Below are 24,336 nucleotides of genomic sequence, written 5' to 3'. Positions count from 1 at the left end.
CAGGATAGGCAGCTTTCAGTTCTATTAATTACTAGTAGGGTTGCCAGGTGTCCAGTACTGACCCGGACAGTCCAGTATTTTTGCCTCCTGTCCAGTAAAGAAATTCAGAAAATACCGGACACCTGAAATGTCTGTTATTTTCTGGGTTTTTTTCCCGGCCAGGAGGCAAAAATACCGGGTACTTACCGGGTTCTGCAGGGGAGCTATCTGGCCCAGATGACAGGAAGACAAGATGGCGGACAGCTGCTGGCAGCCTCTTAGAGACAAAATGTTTTTGCTTAATAACTCTTAGGGTCCTTTTTATTTTTGCTCTACGACTTTGGTCTCCCCCTTTTTTTTTCCTCAACAGAATTTTTTCCCCAGTTGGTTTTTTTGGGGGGGGGAGGTGAGTGGTTGGTATGTTTGGTTAAACCATCTGGCAACCCTATTTACTAGAAGATTTACCTGGATTTGTTTGAGCCCATAACTCAATTAATTTTTTAAAATAAAATGAAAATGTATATTCTTCATTTAAATCATTGTTCTGTGGTGGAGTTGGGAATGAGGGGCTCAGTATGCAGGCTGCCCCAGGAAGAGAGGACTACCATAGCCCTCTCTCATTACAGCAGCTTGGGGCCTGGTGGGGCCAGGTGAGAAGCACCTCTCCATGGCTGCTGCAGCTCCAGCAGGCACAGCCAGAGCGCATGTCTCCTAACTGAAGTATGTCCAGAGCACCCATGGACCCAGCATCCAAGATTACATAGGAAACAAAATTCAGATTTGGTACCCATTTCTGTGACTCATCTGTTCTGTATGAGTTACTAGATTTACCTGGTGTCTTTTGGGTCTTTCAGGGCTATTTCCCATTCTGGCACTCAGAAGGTGGGGGCCCATAAGCAACCTTAAAAATACCTTGACTCTATAGGCTTCTGCTTAAAAGCTCCCAAGGACACAGATTCTCTGACCTTGGGAGGTAGCTGCTAACACCAAGTGAAACAAGAGAATTCTTTCTTCTTGAACCCAGGAAGAAAGCATTTGCACTCCTTCCAGAGGGGTATCCCCAAGCTTTTTTACCATAAGAGAGTGAGGGTATGTCTACACTACAGCACTAATTCGAACTAACTTAATTCAAATTAGTTAATTCGAACTAAGCTAATTCGAACTAGTGCATATAGACCTAAAAACTAGTTCGAATTAGCATTTTGCTAATTTGAACTAGCATGTCCACACTGAGTGGACCCTGAAACAAGGTTAAGGATGACCAGAAGCAGTGCCGGCAGGGCATCAGATTAGGACTTAGAGCGTGGAGCTGCTGCCTCAGGCTAGCTGAGGGCTGTGCTTAAAGGGACCCAACCTCCACCCCGGACAGACAGTTCTCAGGGGTTCCCCGCTCGCTTGTCTAACTCGATGAGGGACAGCAAAGCAGTCCTGGCTTGCAGTGCCCTGAATGCCCACACTCGGCACATCACAGCACTTGGCCATCAACCCAGCTGCAGTTGTCGCAGGCTGCCATCTGGGGAAGGGGGTCAATCAAGGGGCTGAAGGAGAACTTCCACCCCAAGGAGCCTGCAGAGCCAGCCCAGTCCTCCCCATCGGGGGCTCGTGCCCCATTCCTCCCTCACCTCCTTCCACTTAACCCTCTCTAGTCCCCCTTCCTGATGTAAAAATTAAAGGACACGTGTGTTCAAAAACAGAAACTCTCTTTATTTAACAAAACTGGGGTGGGGAAATAAAACTGTGGGGAGACGGGGGAAAGGAGGAGGGAAAGGGCAGGAGAGAGTGTGGGAGAGGGGAGGGGGAAAACTGGGAGGAGGGAGCTGGAAGGGGGAAGCCATGGAAAAGAGGGGGAGGGGAAACTCAGGGATTGGGGTGGGGGTCTCGCCGGGCCAACCGCCTCTGAGCACGGCGAGGGAGGGGGCCTCGGCGTCCCCGGGGGGATGGGGTGGAGGGTGTGGAGGTTGAGGTGGGGGGTGTGGACATTGAGGAAGAGGGTGTGGGGGTTGAGGAGGAAGAGCTGGGGGGGCAGGAGTGGGAGGAGGGACAGTAGTTGGGGGGGCAGCAGGCGCAGGACCAGCATGGGGCACCATGCTCTGCAGCAGGGCCTGCAGGTTTGAGTTCAGCCCTCGGACCTCAGCCAGCTGCTCCTGGCGGAGCTGCAGGTCTGCCCGCATCCAGGTCTCCACTGTACGGTGCAGGGCTCGCAAGGACCCCAGGTGCTGGTCCCAGTACTCCTGCTCCGTGCTGGCAGTCCGGAGCAGGCCGCGGGTGCGGGAGCATGTCCCGGGCGGGGTGGTGCGCCCTGCACGAGCAGCTGGTGCAGCTGTAGAGAAAGAAGAGAAGTGGTCAGTTCTCTCTGGGGACACAGCGGATGATGCCCAGCCCCCTCCCCCCCCACGACGTGAGGGCAACCATGCCCTGAACCGTCAGAGCCGCTGTGCTTGTACAGAGGCCATGGTCAGGATATCTGGCTCTCCCCGGGACTGGGAGCTGCCCCAAGACCGCACCCATGTCCCTGTGCCATGTATAGTGTGGCCGGGGCGGCGGGGGCGAGGGGGGGGAGATGTCCCCTGCCTCCGTGTAGAGGGGACATGTGAAGCGAAAGCATCCTGCTGGGTCCCACCCTGGGGTCGGGAACATGTCAGATCTCTTCACACATGCATGTGCCTATTGGGCCATGGCCCCTGGGTGTCACGCAGCTGGAGCCACCTACCCAAGAGTGGCATGGCACATGCACAGGTGTCTGCATGATCCATGGAAGGCATGGCCCACGCACGCAGTCTCTGGTCTCCCTCCCGCCTCCCCCACCCCCGAACTACTTAATTCGAACTACTTACCCGGTACGGTCTCCCTGGACGACCCTGCTGCAACATCTTGTGGTGGCCCCTCTGGTGTGCCCAGGTCAGGGCCCTCCGGTCCCGGCTCGCTGTCCCCTGGGCTGGCACGGACCACCCTGCCCCCCAAGAGTCGGTCGAGGGTGGGGAAGTAGGGGCAGGTGGCAGCCCCTGCTGCGACGCCGCCCCTGGTGGCCCTGGCATACGCCTCATGCAGCTGCTTTACTTTCAGGCGCACCTGCTCCTGGGTGTGCCTGTGTCCCTTTAGGGCCATGGCGGCTGCTATGCGGCCGTAGACAGCCACGTTCCTCCACCTAGTGCGGAGATCATGGAGGTTGGGGGCCTGCCCCCAAACCTCAATGAGGTCCATGACCTCCGCACTAAACCAGGAGGGCGTGCGCCGTCTACGTCCCCTGGATGGCCCCTGGGTGCTGGGGGACTGGGCAGGGGATGGCTCGCTGGCACTGGCTCCCTGGCTCATCATGGGGCCACTGGTTCGGGGCAGAGACTGCTGGCAGGGCTGGCTGTGTCAAGTGCCATCTGGCCAGAGTCTACCCCTTTAAGGGCCTGGGGCTGGGGGAGAGGAGAGGAGTTTTCCTGGTTGTGCCCAGAGTGGCCACCAGGGGAACCTGGGAAGGGCTAGCCTCCCACTAGTTTGAATTAAGTGGCTACACAGCCCTTAATTCGAACTACTTAATTCGAACTAGGCGTTAGTCCTCGTACAATGAGGTTTACTTAGTTCGAATTAAGCGCTCCGCTAGTTCGAATTAAGTTTGAACTAGCAGATTGCTAGTGTAGCACCTATCAAAGTTAATTCGAACTAACAGCTGTTAGTTCGAATTAACTTTGTAGTTTAGACATACCCAGAGGAAAAAAGAGAAAACAAACTGCAGTCCCTGGTAGCTGACCTCTCAGGGTATGTCTACACTAGCTCATTAGTTCAAGCTAGGTAGGGCAATTAGGGCAAGTGGAGTTGCAAATGAAGCCTGGGATTTAAATATCCCGGGCTTCATTTGCATGTTTCCTGACGCCGCCATTTTTAAATCCCCCTGAGTCCAAACTCCGTGCACGCGGCTTCACGCAGCACGGAGTAGATAGTTCAAATTAGAGATCCTAATTCGAACTACCATTACTCCTCGTGGAATGAGGAGTAATGGTAGTTCGAATTAGGATTTCTAATTCGAACTACCTACTCCCTGCCGCTTGCACTAATTTAAATCCCGGGATTCATTTGCAACTCCACTTGCCCTAATTACCCTACCTAGCTCGAACTAACGAGCTAGTGTAGACATACCCCCTGTCTTAGGCATGCATACACAGACACAGACCTCCTGTTTCCTTCCAGGACACAAGAATCAAATCATCACCTTAAAAAAGGTGATTTTATTAACAAAAAAAGATATACTTAATAAAGCATACTTGGTTATTAGATGTTACAGAGCAACTAAGAAAATAGCAGATTAAGGCTAGGTCTACACTGCAATGTTAAATCAGAAAAAGAAACACAATTTGCAGTATCTTTTTCCAATTTACTTTCAAAAGAGGCTCTTCTGAAATTTGGTGTGTCTATTCAGCACCAAATGTTGGAAGTAAGTGCTCTTTTGACACATTCCTTATTCCTCATAGAATGAGGTTTACAGAGATGGCAAAGAGTGCATCTGTTTTTTTGAATTTTTTTTTTTTAAGTGGATGCATTCCTTGGATGCAGCGTTACTTTTCTGGGATAACTCCGGTATCCCGAAAAAGCAAAACAGTTTAGTAGGGCTGTCAATTGATATGCATTAATGCCTACAATTAATGCAGGGAAGGATTAACATGTTAATTTATTTAACGTGTTAATCGCAGGCATTAATGCTGCACTTCAAAGGGGCAGCCCATTAGGAGTCTGAGATCAACTGGAGTCCCCAGCTGACCCTTAGTTCTTAATGCACTGCCCCTTTGAGGAAGCGGGGCACTGCTTCAAAGGGGCAGCGTTGCCCCTTTGAAACACCACCACAGCATTTCAAAGGGGCAGTGCACACAATTAATCAGCAATTAATCACAATTAATTTTTTTAATCATGTGATTAATCATAATTTTCTTTTAATCACTTGAGAGCCCTACAGTCTAGATGTAGTCTAAAACACAAAGGGTATGTCTACACTACAGCGCTAATTCGAACTAACTTAGTTCGAATTAGTTAATTCGAACTAAGCTAATTCAAACTAACGGATCTAGACTAAAAAACTAGTTCGAATTAGCATTTTGTTAATTCGAACTAGCAAGTCCACATTAAGCGGACCCTGAACCGGGCTTAAGGATGGCCGGAAGCAATGCCGGCAGGGCATCAGAGGAGGACTTAGAGCGTGGAGATGCTGTCTCAGGCTAGCCGAGGGCTGTGCTTAAAGGGTCCCGACCCCCACCCCAGACAGACAGTTCTCAGGGGTGCCCCGCTTGCAAAGCAGACCTGACTTGGAGTGCCCAGACTACCCACACTGGGCACATCACAGCACTCGGCCATCAGACCGGCTGCACTTGCCACAGGCTGCCATCTGGGAAGAGGGGGCAATTGGGGGGCTGCAGAAGAGCTTCCACCCCCAGAAGCCCGCAGAGCCAGCCCAGTCCTCCCCATCAGGGGCTCGTGCCCCATTCCTCCCTCGCCTCCTTCCACTTACCCTTCCCTAGCCCCTCTTCTTGATGTACAAAATAAAGATAGCGTGTCTTCCAAAATGGAATCTGTCTTTATTGAACAAAACTGGGGGAGACTGGGAAAAGGAGGTGGGAGACGGGAAGAGAGAGGCTGGGAGAGGAGAGGGCAACTAAAATGATCAGGGGTTGGGAACAGGTCCCATATGAAGAGAGGCTAAACAGACTGGGACTTTTCAGCTTAGAAAAGAGGAGACGGAGGGAGGACAGGATAGAGGTCTCTAAAAGCATGAGTGAGGAGGAGAGGGTGCATACAGAAAAGTTCTTCATTAGTTCCCATAAAGAAGGACTAGAGGACACCAAAGGAAAGGAATGGGTAGCAGGCTTCAAAGTAGTAACAGAAAGTTGTTCTTCACAAAGCACAGAGTCAACCTGTGGAACTCCTTGCTGCAGGAGGCTGTGAAGACTAGAACTAGAACAGAGTTTAAAGGGAAGTGAGATCAAGTCATGGAGGCTGGGTCCCTGGAGTAGTATTAGCCAGGGGGTAGGAATGGTGTCCCTGCCTGAAGTTTGTGGAAGGCTGGAGAGGGATGGCATGAGACAAATGGCTTGGTCACTGTCTTCGGTCCATCCCCTCCAGGGTCCCTAGGGTTGGCCGCTGTCTGCAGACAGGCTACTGGGCTAGATGGACCTTTGGTCTGACCCAGGACGGCCATTGTAAGCTCAGGGCTCAGGGTCGGGGGTCTTACTGGACCCCCTTGATTCTCTTGCACACCTGCTCCTGGGTGGCCAGGCTGGCAGCTCTCCTGCCCTAGACGGCCACTTTCCTGTGCCTAGTGTGGTGGTCGTGGACGAGGTCCACGATGTCCGCACTAGCCCAGGCGGGTGCCCGCCTCTTGTGGTCCCGGGCAAGCTCCCGGGAGCCGCCAGCCTGGTCCTGGGAAGAGGCGGAGGGCTGGGGGGCATCGGGTGGGTGGCTCGATCCGTGCCAGGTGCAGGGTCTGCTGGCTGGGTGCTAGCAGGCTTGCACCTGGCACGGGCACCGTAGCCAGCCCGTGCCCCTTTAAGGGGGCCGGGAGGGGGGCAGAAGAGTTTCCCTGGTGTTGGCCACAGTGGCCACCAGGGAAACCTGGGGAGGGCTAGCCTCCCACTAGTTCGAATTAAGGGGCTACACACTCCTTAATTCGAACTAGCTAGTTCGAACTAGGCTTAATCCTCGTAAAATGAGGTTTTCCTAGTTCAAACTAAGCGCTCCGTTAGTTCGAATTAAATTTGAACTAACGGAGTGCTAGTGTAGCGCCTATGAAAGTTAGTTCGAACTAACGTCCATTAGTTCGAACTAACTTTGTAGTGTAGACATACCCAGAGAGAAAAAATGGTATCTTTGGGCACAGCTTAAATAGTGAATGCAGGGTTGGAAGCGCATGGATTTTACACAGAGAAGTTTTACCAAACAGCAAAATAAAGAAAAATAACCTGATAGTGACTACATATATGATTTCTTTATTCATAATCCATACTGATCTGTACTTCAAGGCCCAGTTCACTCCCATGTCCAATATTCTTATAGACATAGTAATTCTGATTACTACATCTCCTCCTTCCAGCCCTTAACTTAGAATTTTTCACAGACAGAGATCAGGCAAGCTATCTATAAGCAATTCAGATTTGAGCATTGTATCCCATTTGTTCTTCTGAGCCCCTGCCAACATCCTTGCTAACTAAGTTTAACCCTTTAGTCACTGGGTGATGGCCAGCATTCCTCCTATCCATCACAGGGTCCTTAAATAAATTAATTTTTGTGTTTTGGGAAATAAAATGAAAATGTATATGCTTCATTTGAATCACTGCTCTGGGCAGGACTGGAGATGTGCGGTTCAGTATTCAGGCTACCCCAGGGAAAGAGGACTAACTCAACCCTCTCTCACTGCAGCAGCTTGAGGCCAGGTGAGAAGCACCTCTCCATGGCTGCTGCATGCTCCATGCCTGCAGGCACAGGCGAGGGTGGGGTGCATGTCTTCCAACTGAGGCAGGTCCAAGTTTGTCTGTCCCCTGTACTACCCGTACAGAGTGAGGAATAGTGAAAACTGTGCACTTTCCCCTCGCTCCCTGATGAAGGAAAGCAACCAGTATTGTTCCTGTACAAATCAGGGAGGGTAGCTTCAGCTGCCATCATCCCTAAAGGGTACCTGGGGGATGGAAGGCTCAAGGCTGGTGCAGTCCCGGATGGGAGTAGGTAGGTGATTCTGTCTCTTTTCTGTACGGTTATATGAGAAACAATCCCATTCCAGGCACATCCCATTTTCCTGGCACAACCAAACCCTGATCTTGTTTTAAGTTATGATAAGAGGAAGCTGTATACTGAATTTTAACGCTTACGGTTTAGGAGGAGATCTTGAACAAACAGACAGACTGTCCATCCATCTGACAAGACTCTATATCATACCATTCTCATCACCATGGTATCTGAGCACCTTCTAGTAATACATTAAGCAATGTGACTAACATTTGTCTGATGTTCTGTCATAAGGAGGAGAAAAGTGTGTGATGCAGCATTTTGTTTTGAAAAAAAAAATATTTGCACACGTGCATGTTGTTATATGTTTATTCTAGAGAAGGCAAGGTTGAAGAAATATGCCTTTCACTTAAAGCAGGAGGTAATGAGATTTTAGATGGTACTGAGCTCCTATGAAAGTCCTTTCCACAGCTGTCTGCTGCCCCTGACAAAGCTCTGTATACTGTAGGGATGTGCATTACCTTGATGTAGAAAGTTCCATTGTGCTAAAGGAGTGCAGCTGCCAACCACAGTTTTCCCAAACCCATTCATTCTCTCCTCATGTCACTAAGTACTTGGGGATGTTGTTACAGTCTCACCTCTCTGACAGCTGGATGTTAGAAAGGGGATGCTAATATTACTAAGATTATTAGCAAAGACTCTTCTTTGAAGGATCCCAGTTGTGACAAATGACCACAATGGAACCAAGTGAAGAAACATCAACATGAGAAAATGTGTTCATTTGATCTTTACACACTTCATTGCTTATCTCAGTCCTGAATGGCAACAACTCCTGCTGTTCCAAGTCATGCAACAAAATAAATCTGTTATGTAGTTATTTTAGGGATTTTTTTAAGACAAATATTTGTTTTAAATGTGTATGTGAAAATATAAGGCTGAACAATTAAGGCTGATAATGTTCACTATCCAGCAAAAACTAAGAACTTGACGTTCTATTGCGTACAAGCCAAGTACAATTTTCCAGACTCACTCCCCTCTTCTACTTTTTTCTTTTCTTTAATTATTTTTATTGCCAATTTACTTCTTTTTCTACATAAACAAAACAAAGGGCTCCAAGAAAATTAAGTATCAAGTATTAAGTGTTAGTCTGGATCTGTAAAAACAACGAGCAGTCCTGTGGCACCTTATAGACTAACAGAATTATTGGAGCATAAGCTTTCATGGTCAAAGACCCACTTCATCAGATGCATGTAGTGGAAATGTATTAAATGACAATTAGAGATGGGTATAATTAGAACCCAAAATCCAATCCTTTTGGGGAAGGCTATATCTCAAGATTGGAAGTATGCCAAATACCCCCATGGTCCTGATTCTAGAAACATTTAGGGCACGCCTACACAGCAGCATTATTCCAGAATAATGGACATTATTCTGAAATAACCATGCAAGCATCTACACAGCGCGCTAGTTATTTCAAAATAACGGATGTCTTATTCTAGAATCTGTAACCCTCATTGTATGAGGAGTAACACCTATTCCAAAATAGCTATTTCAGAATAGGACATGTGTAGACAGGGCAGCTGGAGTCATTTTGAAAAAAGGGGCCTCCAGGAAATCACACAGGAGCCCTGCTGGCCTCTCTGTCCGCACTCATCAAAACTCTGTAGTTCCCCTTCCTCGGCAGCCCTTAAACGTGTCGCCTCAGGTCCAAGCCACACAATAGCTGCCAGATCAGCACTTTCTGCTGCCATGAGCAACCCTGTTGCTCCCACTGAGCCCTCCTCTGCTTCTAGGGAACCAGAAGCCAACTCCCAGGGCCTCACTTGAGGACGGAAGAGACATGCGCCTTCTTGGTCTGCTGCGGGGATCCTGAACCTCACTGAGGTCTGGGGAGAGAAGGTAAACCTCCAGGATCTCCGCACCAGATGCAGGAATGCAGATGTCTACAGCCAGATGGGCGACAGCCTGGCCAAGAGCTCAGGCAGGCCTATGCCACGGCAGGGAATGCAGCTCCCACTCTAGGACAGCACCATAAGCCTGACCTTACTACACCCAACTCCACCATATACCAGGAGGCAGGTCAGTCCCTTCCCCACCTCATTGTGGACTCAGGACTGGAAACACCCATTGTTGCCCTCTCGGGGGGGCAGAGCCAGTTGGGAGGAGGAAGAGAAGGAGGAGCCAGATGAGACCAGCACCAGCTCAATGCCTGCTATTCAGGGGGTCATGCTCGCCCTGGAGCCGGTACTCCCCACCCAGGATGTCTCCTGAGCATCATGCAAAGCTGGGGAAGCCCCCTCAGGTGAGTGCCATTACGTTCCTTAGACACACAGATGGGTGGAGGCAGCAGGCGGCGAGGGGCAGCCGTGCGATTCTCGCCTGGCCTGTGCAGATGAGAGCATGTGGAATGCTAGTTCAGGGCGGACAGCCCTAGGAGGCAGCAACAGAGGGCCCTTGTGCTCTGGCTCACAGGGTGTCTAGAGAGACCTGTCTTACTCCAGACACCGGGGTGGGTCACCTTCCCACCACAAGCCACCACTAGAAGGAGGCTAGGCTAGGCTGGGCGCACACACACACCTGCTCCCAGGGACAATGCAGCGAGGCAGAAGAGCATCTGCCGCTCACACACACCTCCCCCCAATGCCCTGCCCCCCTCTTCTCCAGAAGGCAGGGATACAATATCTCTCCCTATGAGACACTGCTATTGCTGGACCCAGCATGTGTGTGGTACGGAGAGAAGCCCCACTGTCCTATGGCCCCCCACCCCGCCCATAGGCTCCCAGTCAGGCCAGCACCTTCTCATGCCTGCTTGTCCCCAGGACATGGTGGTAGTGAGACTACCCCCTTAGACATCTGTGCCCCTGCAGGGAATGGCCTGCTGTCTTGGCCACAGATGGCCTTGTTCAAAGCACATCGCCTTCGTCTGACCTTTTGGTCTCGGCTTAGAGATGAGGGCTAGGCTTCATGCACAGTGTCTCCCAGGATGACTGCCCTTCTCTTTGTTCACCCCAGACAGACCAGCTACAAGAGGGGAGCAGTGCCATCCTCCCAACACCACATGACCCACCAGTGTAGGAAAGCCCACAAGGACCTCCAGAGGAAGCATATCACAGCAGCACTCCATGGACTGGAGACTCAAAGAGGACCTCCAGCTGCACCATGACACCTGGCAGGAGCTGCAGCAGCAGGAGGGTGAAGGGACCTCACCATCCAGGTTTGAGAGGCATACACGGAACGCAAGTACTTTCCCCTCATGCCCTTAGCATCCAGGGAACGGGATGAAAGGTAAGCTGGGTCCTGGAGTGCACAGCTGCTGCCTCCCCCCACCCTACTGAAATGATGCCCTTGCACAAGGAGCTGGGGGTCCTGTTCCTGCAGGGCCAGGAAGGCAGCTCACACAAACTGCAGCAGGAGGTGCACCAAGGTGTGTAAGAGCTGTTGACTGCTAGGAAACAGCTCTGGCTCCATGGCTAGAGACCTGAGGTGTCTACAAGGGCAACTACAGCAGGCAAAGAAAATGCTTTGCTGTACCTCAGTGAGGTAGGCAAAGGAGAAGAGCCTGAGACACGGATGCACAGGAGGGATCCCTTTAAGCTCAAGCCTCCCATAGCCTTAGGCAGCAGCTCCAGGAAGTGAGTGCTGTCCTGATGCCCTGCCTCCAGGTGGCCTTAAATGCGATTCAGCATCCAGTGAGTGTGGACGCTCTATTTCAAAATAGCTCAGAGCTATTTTGGGCATTTGCTGTGTAGATGCGCTATTTTGGAATAAGTCATTTCGGAGTATTTCCTCCAAAATAGCTTATTCCAAAATAAGTGTGCAGTGTAGATGTGCCCTTAGGGAATCCAAGTAACTTTATGTATAGTGAACAGCCTCCTTGGAGCCAATGGGACTATTCATTGTGCACAAAGCTCATAGATTCACAGCGTATAAAGCCAGAAGGGGTCTTGGGTTGGTGGTACACAGCCTCACAAGGACCATTTCCACCAACTAAGAGGGAGAGTGTGGAGGGCTGAAAGCACCCTTTTCATTTCTGCTGGCAAATCCCTGCTGGGAACCTGGGGGACAGCCAGGCCCCCAGGATGCTAGCAGGCTGCCCCCTTCCTCAGCTCTACACTCCTCCCCTCCCCCCCCCCCCAACCTCCACTGAGTGTGGGACGCTGCCTGGGGGTTTTTGGTGGCTATTCCCTTCTGGAAGTAAGGGGAACTTCCTGCGGCTTCTCACCCACTAATGAGCAGGGGCCAGGTGCCCTTCTTCTACTTTTTTTCTTTTCTTTAACTATTTTTATTGCCAATTTTCATGGCAATAAAGCTACCCAGGCTTCTCACCTTTTCCCCCAGCCTAGAGAGGGGGCCAGCTGCCCAGCTTTCCAGGAGAGATGAAGACAGCTGGGCTTTAGTTGCCCAGCTTTCTTGACAATTTCACAGATCTGCTGAAATGATAAGAGAGATAACAATCAACATAATAACATGGTGTCTACGCAGACACTGCATCCCCCTACCTACATGGATATATGTGCTATGCTTCTCATGGAGATGGAATTATACTGATGTAGTAGGGCACATACATTGCCAAGACCAGGCTGTAGTGTAAATACGGACATAATTAGGTGCACCGAAGTTTACATTGATCTAACTCAGTAATGTAGATCAGACCTAAAATGGCAGTATTTCCACATCAGGATCTGCAGGATTCTCTGTGATTGTGGAGGTTTGACTGCACAAATCTGGCAAGACTCATAGATAGTTTTCAAAGGGCTTGCACGTCTCTGTCTTGGACACAGCTTCCATGCTCAGAGTTTGGATTAATTTTTGCATCCAAGACACATTGCATATGCAAATCTGAGTATTTGCATCTTTGCAATCAGGTAGTTTGAGGCAGATGTTCTCATTTGGTCCCATTTGAACTATGGGTACGAAATGTAGATGCACAAATTGCCCCAGGAAAAGACATCACTTTCAGCATGTCACATTGCTCCAATATTATGTGATCGTGTAATGAAAGATCCAATAATAAAATGCAATATGCACAATGGGGGCAGAATTAAGGTTAACATGGGAGTCTTAATTCTGAATTTCCTAACCATTGTGGGTTTCAATCTGAAACTGAACATTGTATTAACATATTTTAATATGTGAAAAACAGAAAGAAGTGTATATTAAAAGCCTTTATTAGTTAAATATGAGTATTTCCCAATGAACACATTTTACTCATTCATTTTCCATCGTTCTGAAAATGTACCCTTCTATTCAGACTCTGGTAACATTTTGACTTTAGGCAATAAACTCTATTAAGCAGGGTTGGCTGAAAATTTTGAATGTAATTTTGTTGTTGAAAGTATCCAATTTTTAAACAAAAAAGTTTCATAAATGTTTTGTATTTTCTTTGCAAATTAAAGTTATGCTCCAAAAAGAAAAAATGTATGTCTTCCTATAGTTTGATATAATTTGCACAATCTCTACAGAAATAAATGAGGAATGCAACAATACAGAACATATACAAAGCCAAATTGGAAAGTCTTTCTTCAGACAAAACTCCCCTTAAATGCCTGAGAAAAAACTAAGCAGAAACTCCGTATTTACTTGATTGCATGAACCATAATTAACAGAAAAACCTTTATATACTTGTGCACTTGTTTGTAACATTTCTTTCAATAATAACAATTCTGCGAAAATAGCAGTTAGACAAAAGGAGAAATACTTAGTAATGCTGACATTTCTTTAACCTCTATAACAAACCACACTCTTATTCAACATCACTTTTAGCATGTCACATTGGTCCAATGTTATGTGATCATGTAATGAAAGATCCAATCATAAAATGCAATATGCACAATGGGGGCAGAATTAAGGTTAACGTGGGAGTCTTAATTCTGAATTTCCTGACCCTTGTGGGTTTCAATCTGAAACTGAACATTGTATTAACATATTTTTAATTGAGTGAGAGAGGGAAAGAAAGTGTATATTAAAAGCCTTTATTAGTTAAAGATGAGTATTTCCCAATGAACACATTTTACCCTCTCATTTTTCATGCCAAGTTTTCTTTGTAATTGAAAACTAACTACTCCAGTCTCTCTGCACTGAGTTTGGGAACTCAGCATGACCATCTTCATATTCAGTGCAGCGGTGGATTTCATCTTACTGAGACAGAACCTATGCCCATTAAAGTCAACTGCAAAATTCCTGTTCATTAGAAGGGAGCAGGATATGAGCCTACTAATTTAGATAATTTATTAAATATTTAGAACTATTTCATTAAGTACAGCAAATTATTTCAGGCAACAAAAACTATAAAAATGACTGGGGCTGGTGTGACAGCCTGTCAGGAAAAGATTTTATTTCCTTTAGTTCATTTAATTCATAGAAGTGTAGGATTTCAACAATAGAAAGAAAATATCCAGGAACATTATTGCTTCTCCCCACCACCGTGCCAGTCAGTTTTCATTAGAAGACTTCACGTTGTATAAATTTTTAAATCATATGTAGCAATTTTAATATATAACACAGTATAGGAGATTTTTTTAAATTATTGTTTGATCAGATCATTCCATTTTACATTCCCCTGTGAAAAAATACCTTATGATTTTTAACTATTGCTTAAAGATTCACTAATGTCCCTTGGAAAATATGGTAAATCAGGTGTCTTGGAGACTACTCTACTAAATTGCCAATTTTTTTAAATGTTTTCAGCAAATGGCAGGAATCATCAGTATAGGACTGATTCAAAGTTCACTTAAATCAGTTAGGGCTCTTTCCTTTAATCTCATGGGACTTTGGATGAGGCCTGGTGTATAGGAACTGTAGTATCATTAAAGAGGCTCATCTTAAAGAAATTAACCAACCCCCAAAACATGATATTATGATAGATATTTCCAAAGTTGTTTTCATAAAAATACTGCTGAAGGTGAAGTTTTCTGGAGGTAGCTCTCCCTTATAGTATAGCTTATTTAGTACATACTAATTGAAAAGTCTGATTGATAAGAGCAATATTTGGGATCTTGTTTCCAAAAAGAAATCACTTGTATTTTGGAGTTAGAAACCAGTGTGTCGTGTGGCCCAGTCAAGTGTCCTTTTAGAATCCCACTGGGAAATCAATAGAGTTTTACGATGTTAGCTGCAGCTTTGTGTAAACACTATAACATTTTATGATGGGAAACAGTGCTTTGCTTTTATGTAAAAATGGCATTGATTAGGAGAGTTTATGCATTGTGTTGCTGAATTATTAGGGACAGTTAAAAGGGTAGGTATTGTGGGTTGAAAACTGTGTAATCCAGGAAGAGGTCATTTTTTATTTTCTTGTTCATTCAAAAAATACAAAAACTTTTTTAGAGCTTTGTGGCTATCATGGTAATAAAATTGATTTTGATTTCTATGACTATATTCTTAGCAAGTTATTTATATTTAAAATGATTAGTTGTACATAATTTGACCTTGGAAAGAGTTCAGAAAAGGGCAACTAAAATGATTAGGGGTTTGGAACGGGTCCCATATGAAGAGAGGTTAAAGCGACTGTGAATTTTCAGTTTAGAAAAGAGGAGACTGACGGGGGATATGATAGCGGTATATAAAATCATGAGTGGTGTAGAGAGGGCAAATAAAGAAAAGTTATTTATTAGTTCCCATAATAGAAGAAGTAGAGGACACCAAATGAAATTAATGAGTAGCAGGTTTAAAACTAATACAAGAAAGTTCTTCTTCACACAGCGTGTAGTCAAACTATGGAACTCCTTGCCAGAGGAGGCTGTGAAGGCTAGGACTGTAACAGAGATTAAAGGGAAGCTAAATAATTTCATGGAGGTTAGGTCCATAAAAGGCTATTAGGCAGGGGGTAGGAATGGTGTCCCTGGTCTCCGTTTGTCAGAGGCTGGAGAGGGATGGCAGGAGACAAATCGCTTGATCGTTGTCTTCAATCCACCCTCTCTCGGGCACCTGGTGCTGGCCACTGTCGGTAGACAGGATACTGGGCTAGATGGACCTTTGGTCTGACCCAGTACAGCCGTTCTTATGTTCTTATGTTATGTTCTTATTCATTTTATTATGTATTAGAATGTGCACTTACCAAACTACTTCATGGACAGCTCTTGGGATGATTTTCTCTCTCAAGGTTCACACTCAGTTTATTCTTTTCTGAGGTTTATTTCTCATAGCATAAGTTATAGATATTATAAATTGCAAGACAGCTCATGTTCTAGACATGAGCCAGCACCTCAAACCTTGGCAGCTAGGACTCACTAACAATTCTCAGATCAGGAGTTTGGATTTCTTATCAAAACCTATGCAAAGAAATGTCCATTACTGAATTCTCATCCTTTGAACACACACATTCAAATGCACACATTTTTCTTTCTTTCCATCAAAGCAGCTATTTTTATCTCTCAACATTCAAAATTGTTTTCACTCGTTCAATCCAAGACATCAAATGTGTTAATTTTAAGTCCATTCGGTGCATACAATTTCACATTTTAAAAGAATAGCAAAAAGCTACATGTGGGATTTTCAAAAGTACTCCACGCTAACTTAACTGTCCTCCCATTTAAGTCAATTGGTGTTTACCACGTATTTCAGTGAGTACAAAGTTCCCCAGTGCTGAGTGCTTTTGAAATTCTCACTCCACATCTATGCACAAGATGAAGAGTCCAAGAATTGCATATTCCCTAGTGTCCTGGGAGAGACAGTTCCTTTAAGGCACAGTCCTGAGTAAGGGGTGGTACCAAGACACTGTAGCCCAGCAATAACTTGACAAGAACAATCCCTCTCCAAGGTTACTGATATGCAAGGAAGAGTATGCTGGGTCACCATTCTTTGCTCCCCAAACGCAGAGTGAGGTGGGACTAAAGCATCCCTGTTGATCCCCACCCTTTGTAGAGCAATATGCATCCCAGGAGTGCATGAAAGAAGCAGTCCTTGTGCTCCTCACAAGCTCAGAGACTGCAGCCATGACAGGTATTTGCATGGGGTGCATATGACTTGCTAAGGTGCCTTGCGCTATCTGTGTTAATTCCTACCCCTAAATGTACCCCCTATACATGCACTGAACTTAATAGCTGTGGTTCTTGATGTTCAGAAGGTTAAATGCTAATTTCACAACCAGAAACAATTGAAAGAGAATTATAAAAAGATCAGATTCTGTACGGAATTTCAGGACATCCACCCCCAAATCAGTTGTGACCCAGGTTATGCTTGGATCTTAATGCACCAGAAAAAAATGTTAACCGTTCCCCTCCTCCCAAATAGTGGTTTTCATATACCATGAAAAGAATGTTAGTGAGATCTTTGCCCATCCAACCCAAAATAAAGGTCTCATTGGCAGGCAGATACAGCTCAGATGTGTAACATTTTACGTACTGTAATTATAAACTAGTGGAACACTCCCACTTGCACAGACATACTCACATATTTCTCATCACATAAAGCCTGTTATTAAGAACATCTCAAGGTTCAACATTCATTAAACATTTTTGTGTAGCTGTTCCACTTGGAATCAAAGTAGCTTTTTAGCTACACTTCAGTGCATTGAGAAAGACAAGTCTAAAAGTCTTTTGATAAGTCTTTTTTAAAGAATAGTTTCAGTGTAAGTCGGTCTATTTTTTTAACATTTTTATCTGATTATTTGGTTAAAAGATTAGAAACTAAACCTTTTATTTATCCAGGGCACAGAACTTGCAGCTGCAAGACAAGCAAGCTTCCTCACTCTGCCCTTCCGACGACCTCAGCTCTGACCTGCAGGGACCACCCTTATTAGAGGTGAGAGGTAACTCAGGCTCCATTCTTGCTTAGTCTGGGCCTCCCCTAAGCAGAAACTTTGGTGTTTTATGAGATGATCACATGTCAGTGAGGGAAAGAGCTGAGGCCTTCATGTAAATTTCTAGCTGAAGTAGAAAGCTAGTATTTTATCACTAAGCCACCCAAGTCCTCACTGTAATTCCGATACATTTAAGAACATATATAAAAATCCATGGGCCAAATTTTGTCTTCATTGCACTTTGGGCACATTGTTGCCTTGCCTCGATTTCTCAGTGGAGTTATATGCTGCATAAGTCAATACACAATCTGACCCACTTAATTTGATTTTTGCTTCAATGAATTTTCATGTACCCAGCAGATCAATTTCTTTTTGAATTTAAAAAGAATCTACTTACCTATCAAAATGCCTCTGTATTATACAACAGAACTGAAGTAACGTTTGAAAAAAAAAAAACAGGCTAAGGTAAGGTGTTCTCTTTTGGAAAAAATCTAGACCTTTTAGAAGCTGATTACTTTTTAAGATTTTAAGAAGCAGTTGCTTTCAATAGCAATGAAAGGCTGATTCGAGTTGTTAAATTTTATGTTGTGTGTAACGTTGTAATTGATGTCAAGACTTTCCCGTAGTCTTCACACTGACATTGGGCAGTCTCCTGAACTCAAGGAGCTCAATTACAAGAACCCAGATCAAGTAATAGAGCCATGAAATGGATAGCAAAATGAGCATTTATTGCTAAGAACTGAGAAGTTAAAATGCAAAATAATTAAGCCTTTGCCAAATTTATCCAGTTTCTCCCCCCTCCATTTATTTCAGTGGATAATTGGGAGCATTAGGTATTTCACTGCACACTGTTTCTCCAGTAAATGCATATAAAACTTTATTACCCTTGTAAAATACATGCTGTGAATTCTGATGCTTCTGTGTGTTTGGGAGAACTTAATTGTTCCCTTTGCAGGAAAGCATACTTACCTAGATCTTTAAATGAACAATCTAGCTTCCTAAACAACTGCTGCTGAAAAGCAGCACATGAGACTTGCAATAGAAAATTATCTTGGAAAAGGCACATTGAACTCACAGCTCAAAAAGATTGTTCCTTACCTGCATGCAGAGGATGTCCTAAGTGAGTGCTTTCTCATAGTCCTGTATTTTGTTTCAGCTACACCAGACTAACACGGCTACATTTCTTTCACTATTCTCTTCCTCTTGTTATTGTTGTGGATTTTCTTTCTTAACAAACCTAAAAAAATAATAACCATTTATTATGTCAATTCTGGAAGTATCTTTATTTGTTCAAGTCCTACTATTGCGTTCACTCGGACTAGACAAATGTGTGAGATTACCCACATGACAATGTTAAATTAGTTTTAGCAAAGGAGGAAAAAGAGGAGAAATAAAAGTAAAAAGCCAGAGAGAGAAGTATAATGGGATAGGTACCAAGAATATGCAAGTAAAACATTTTCTAAGGTCTTTCCTTCTACTGTCACTGTGCCAGCCCTCATTCCATTACAGATGACTGTCCATTCTCTGACACATAAAACTACAGTGTAGCATCATCTTTTATCTATAGTTTGGAATCCACAGATCCAGTCCTACAAACCCACAGGCATGCACAGGAATAACCCTTCTCATTAATGTCAGTGGGATTACTCCCATGAGGAAGAACCAGTCATTTGAGTAAAGGTTTGCAGAATTGGGCCAGAGATCATATATGGAGGCCACATTCAAACATTTGCCTTAGGCACACAGCTGTCAATTTTAAATCAGTGTGTATCCTGATTTTTTAACCTTGGCACTAAAGTGTCGGTTCCAAGCACTCCTGCTGACTGCTTGAAGTTACAGGCTAATTATTTCTCATCCTGTTAGCTGCTAGATCTCACAAGAAATGTAGTGTATATTTCCCAGAATATACTCCTCTTTAGTTGTGATGCCAAGGTAATGCTTTTCTGATTCCATAAATCCTCTGGACAGTTAATAAATATCTATATGTAGAAAAGGGCAGCTGTTTCTCACCTGATCCTAAAATCTTAAAATGTCAAAACCAGCAGGACAGTCACCCCTTCAGACCTTTAATTTCACCCTTAGCAGATCTGATTTGTTGGAGGAAGTAACAGTTTACACATTGCAAAAATAAATGGTGCAGCAGGCAATCGTACACAGTAGGAGGTGTGAAAAATGGGGAGGGGTAAGTGACACTGATGGAAACAATCAACTAATGCAGAATGAAAGCACTTGTCCTGCTCTGAGTGGAACTAAAAGGAGCTTCAAACACATTAAACTAAAACAGAAACACAAACAACCAAACTTTTTTTTTTGCAAAGCCGTTTTCAAGAGCAATTGATATCATACACATTTATCCACACAAAAAGCAGAACATATAATCAATTCCAAATTCCTATATATTTAGAAGTGTGACATTTGTTCATCTGCCTATCCAGTGTATCTTCAGAAACCACAAATTCACAACATAGGAGCTTACTAACTGAATAGAGAATGGAGTTTATATACCTTGTATGGCAGTGTGCACTAGAAATGTGGGATGCATCAGCAGTGTGTCTAAATCAAAGCAATAATATTGTTACAGTGCAATATGAATCTGACAAAAATGTGACTGCAAATAATGCCATTATAAGACAGAAATATTGTGTCCAAATGCTTGTGTTATTTGGATTCAATCGGCCATCATTTCAATTTTATTCTGTTCTAGATGACTGTAAACCGGACCAGAAGTTGGCCCAATGAGACAATTAGATGTTACAGAAACACTTCCAAAAGTAGTAGGCTTAAAACGTGCCAGGCAATACTGTTGGAGAAATTAACTTTGGTTCCAGGCATACACAGACCATTACATTCAAATACGTAGGACAATGATATTTTTTCCTTAAAAAAACAACAATTAAATAGCATTACCCTCAATAGCAGTACTTGGACCCAGTGTGTGTTTATGCAGGGGAAGAGCCTATTCTCTAGAAAAAGGACATCAGTCTCAAAGAGCTAATGGACTAATATAAATAATAACATTTAAAAGCATATTGTTATTTACACATTAGGTATATTCTGTTAAATAAGTCCCAAATTAAAGTTAAAAACATAGAGTTAAATTACACCTATCTCTGCATACCTTTTGGAAAAACCGCTAGATTGAAAAGTGTCTGTGTGTGCATGTATAAAAAAAACCCCTTTCTATGGGCTTTGTCTTTAAACGATGCCATAACAGAGAATTAGATCTCTGCAAGAGAATTCTACAAACTGTTTTAAAAACCCATTGAAAACATCTCAGTCTCTAACAAATTAGAAAGCTTTTTTTATGAATGCCTTCTAAGGAATGCTCTTAAATGTCTGTAGAAATCTATTGGTTTCAACCCTATGCATTTTTAAAGGACATTTCCATTAGGATTTATGGCACTAAAGGAAAGAAAAGACACGGGGAACCTTGCCCTCAGTGCACCCACGCACCAGACAGCCATGCTTTTTAGCTCCCTCCCTTGTTCAAGAACACAACAGGAAAAAGGACTAGTAGTCCCTTCTAGGCTGGGGAGTGGAATAATGATTGTCACACCCTATTACATAGAAGAATAATTCTCCTGCCACAAGCACAAGCGACATCTTGGCAAAGGTGTAGCAAGAGCTAACTCTCATTATGCATCCTCTGAACTTTGCTTTTGCTTTGGAATCCTTATGTCTGATAGAGACATAATGAACCACATCCCAAGACGGTGCAGATAATCTGGGTCTATTAACATCTAATGAGAATCTGTCCCAATCCCAACAGAATACCAGGCTTCTGGTGATACACAACCCCCATATCATAGTAGGGTATAATGTGGCTCATGCTATGGTACCAGACCAGGTAATTATTTTATATAATAGATATTTGAGAGTGAGGTTTGACAATTACCCAAACAATATGTGCTACATATAGATTAAACCTCAATAAATGTTTCAAGCTTTGTGATTATTAAATGATACTTAATTGTCCCACATTAATTTAAGCTTTCCATTGAAGCCATAAACTTCAATTGTAGGTTTGTGCTTAAATACCTTCCTGAATCAGAGGTTGTATGCACATTTTAGAAACTTAAAAGTTTAAACAAGACAGAAAATATACCAAAATTAAGTCACTATTGAGCTAGGTATCTACCAGCATTAGGTATTTTCACACACTGCCTGGGTTCAAAAGTAAATAGCCCATGAAAATAAGTCTGAAAATCTCATAAATAATTGCAAATAAGATTATAATTAAACCAAGGAAGTGGTGAGAGTTATAATGCTCATGGAGAGAATACTTCTTAATTTTGGGCAGGAGGGTCACGAATACATTAATATTATATTTTTTGGTGAAAAACAAATCTAAAGAGAGAACTGAAACACTGGGTGAAGTACCATTTATATATATATTTGGCAGAATGTATTCTGGTACTGATCCATTATACTGGTCTAATTACTTTAAGTTTTCTTGTGAACTCCTTCAGTGTAAACAAACTCTGTTAGTGTCCTTTAGCTGTGGGCTTCAAAAGACCTACAATTACAAATTTTATTGCTCAGTGTTACAAGATGATGGTATCTCAGGAGAAGGTGACAGTGAGTTAACAGATAGGTCCCCAAGGGCAACTGGCCCAGACCTACAGACTCCCTTCTCCAAACAGAGAAACAGGCACAATTAGCAACTTTCAAAATGATAAATCTCTTTACTTCAGTAACCCAGCCTAATGTGGCTGAATGATCTCTCTTTCATTCACATTTTGGTACTAATTAACTCATAACATTTGGCTTTGTCTCTTAAGACTCTGTAGTTTTTTAGATGGCATCTCTGACAACAGCATGCCATGGCAAACAAACACAAATAATGTCAGAACAAACCAATTACAAAAAGTGAATGAGTTTGCAACTCTCTCCTGGTAAACCATCAGGGAGCACAAGTATGTTGATTCCTGGTATCTATGTATATTAGTGTTTTCTGCAGTGGCCATCATCATAATATCTAAACACTGGTAGTAGAAAGAGATAAGGGTGAAGATTAGATTGCCAAAAAGGCAACAAACTGTCCTCATATCTGACTATTTCTAAAGTGCCTATCACATAGCATCTAGAACTGTATTATAAAAGAGTTGTCCAATAATACAGAGCACTTGAGTATTTTTTTTAAAGAGATGAGCTTAGATTCTAATGTTTGCTCTAGATCTTATTAAGGTTTAAGCTGGCGGTTAGTTTTGACACTAGATTAGAGCTAGCACATTTGATGAAGGTAATCACTTTGGGTATAGTCAAGGAAACGTGAGGTTTCAGTTTTCATCCATCTCTCCTTTTCACATCTGTCATCTGGAGGAAATGTGTATCAAGCACAGATGCTTAATGATCCATTTCTATTCTTCTGCCATGCACGTCTACTTAGGAATCTGTGCACCACTTCGGATAAAATAAGAATCAGTTTACACCTTTACCTGAAACCTGAATCAAATATTTTTGGAGGCTAGAAAAAATGTGGATATATTCTAAACTTCATGTGTCAGAAGCACCAACATACCATTAGAGATTTCTCCTTGAGCTGTGGGGAAGGCATGACATAGAAGAGCTCATCGGAGGAGCTGTGCTGCCTGGGAAATACCAGGGCCACACTTACACAGTTCCTGACATATCCTATGACAAGGGCAGGGGGTAGATAACTCCAAATGTGAAGCTATCCCGTGGTACCTTGGGAAAGTCCACACAATTCAGAGGGTTAGGCCTACTGCCTAGGTTTATCATTCCTCTCTGCACCACAAATTCTGAGGTAACTAAGATGCCATGACCAGGCCCCACCAAAGAGTTTGCAGGGCCCAAGGCAGCATGCTGACAGTGGCTGCGCCACATGGCCAGGTGCTTTCCAGTCAAGGCAGTGAGTGAGGAGCCAAGCAAACGAGGGCTGGGAGCATGGGCCCCACGCCTTCAGGGCCCCAAAACAATGGCCTTGCTCACCTTGTCCTATGGCCAGTCCTGGCCATGACCCCATTGTCCCTATCTAGTCCAGCATCCCACACACATTCTGCAGAGTGTGCCCTGTAATTATTCTATGTCAGACTTAACCTCAGCAGAAATGTTTCCACAAGTTTATTAGGGAAGCTATTACATACAGTAGACATACTATTGATATCTCAGAACCCTGGCCACCCTGCGTTCATACATAGGGGGGGTTTCATGGCTTCAGAGGGAGACAACGACACCTGGAACTCCTGTCCCCTATCCCCAGCCCCCTCTTCACAAGCATACAGTTTGATTGGGTTGTTATGTGGACATTTATTGTGTCCTTCACACTCTAAGTGTAATGAATGATGTGTCCTCCTGGTTGTATTATAGGGTTGCCAATTGTCTAATCACACAGATCCAAACACCCTTGTCCATCCCCCAGTCCTGCCCCTTCTCCGAGGCAGCACCCTCACTCATTCCATCCCTCTTCCTCTGTCATGCACCCTCCCCAACCTCACTCACTTTTATTAGTATGAGGGAGGAGGCTAGAGAGTGGGAGAGGCTGCAGGCTCTGGTCTGGGGCTGAGGTGTGGGGGGCAGAATCTGGGAGGAGGTTTGAATGTGACAGGAGGTTCAGAGCTAGGGCAGAAGTTGGGGTGCAGGAGGGGGATCAGGACTGGGGCAGAGATTTGGATTCAAAGAGGGGTTCACAGTGTGGGAGGGGGGTGGATCTGAGAGAGGGCACAGGGTGGGGATGCAGGAGGTGGTCAGGTCTCTAGCCAGGGGGCTCTTATCTCAGTCAGCTTCAAGTCATGATAAGTGGCACAGTGGAGCTAAGGTAGGCTCCCTGCCTGCCCCGGCCCCTCACTGTAAGGAAGTGGCCAGCAATCCCTTTGCTCTGTAGGCAAAGAGGAACGGGTGGCTCTGCAAGCTGTCCTGGCCTGCAGGCACCACCCACTCAGCTCCCATTGGCCTCAGTGATCACC

General features: G+C 44.6%; 1 long non-coding RNA gene across 1 annotated transcript in view; it reads right to left on the bottom strand.

Annotated features, from left to right (window-relative positions):
- LOC112543787 (uncharacterized) overlaps positions 1 to 24,336 on the bottom strand; it is a 70,362-nt gene that overhangs the window by 32,321 nt on the left and 13,705 nt on the right. The window contains exon 4 of the long non-coding RNA XR_003087024.2: positions 18,509 to 18,647. This is a non-coding gene — a long non-coding RNA (uncharacterized LOC112543787). The remainder of the gene's footprint in view (positions 1 to 18,508; positions 18,648 to 24,336) is intronic.

The sequence above is a fragment of the Pelodiscus sinensis genome, chromosome 3 (assembly GCF_049634645.1).
Source record: "Pelodiscus sinensis isolate JC-2024 chromosome 3, ASM4963464v1, whole genome shotgun sequence".
Taxonomy (NCBI): Eukaryota; Metazoa; Chordata; order Testudines; family Trionychidae; genus Pelodiscus; species Pelodiscus sinensis.
This window is presented reverse-complemented; position numbering and strand designations above follow the sequence as displayed.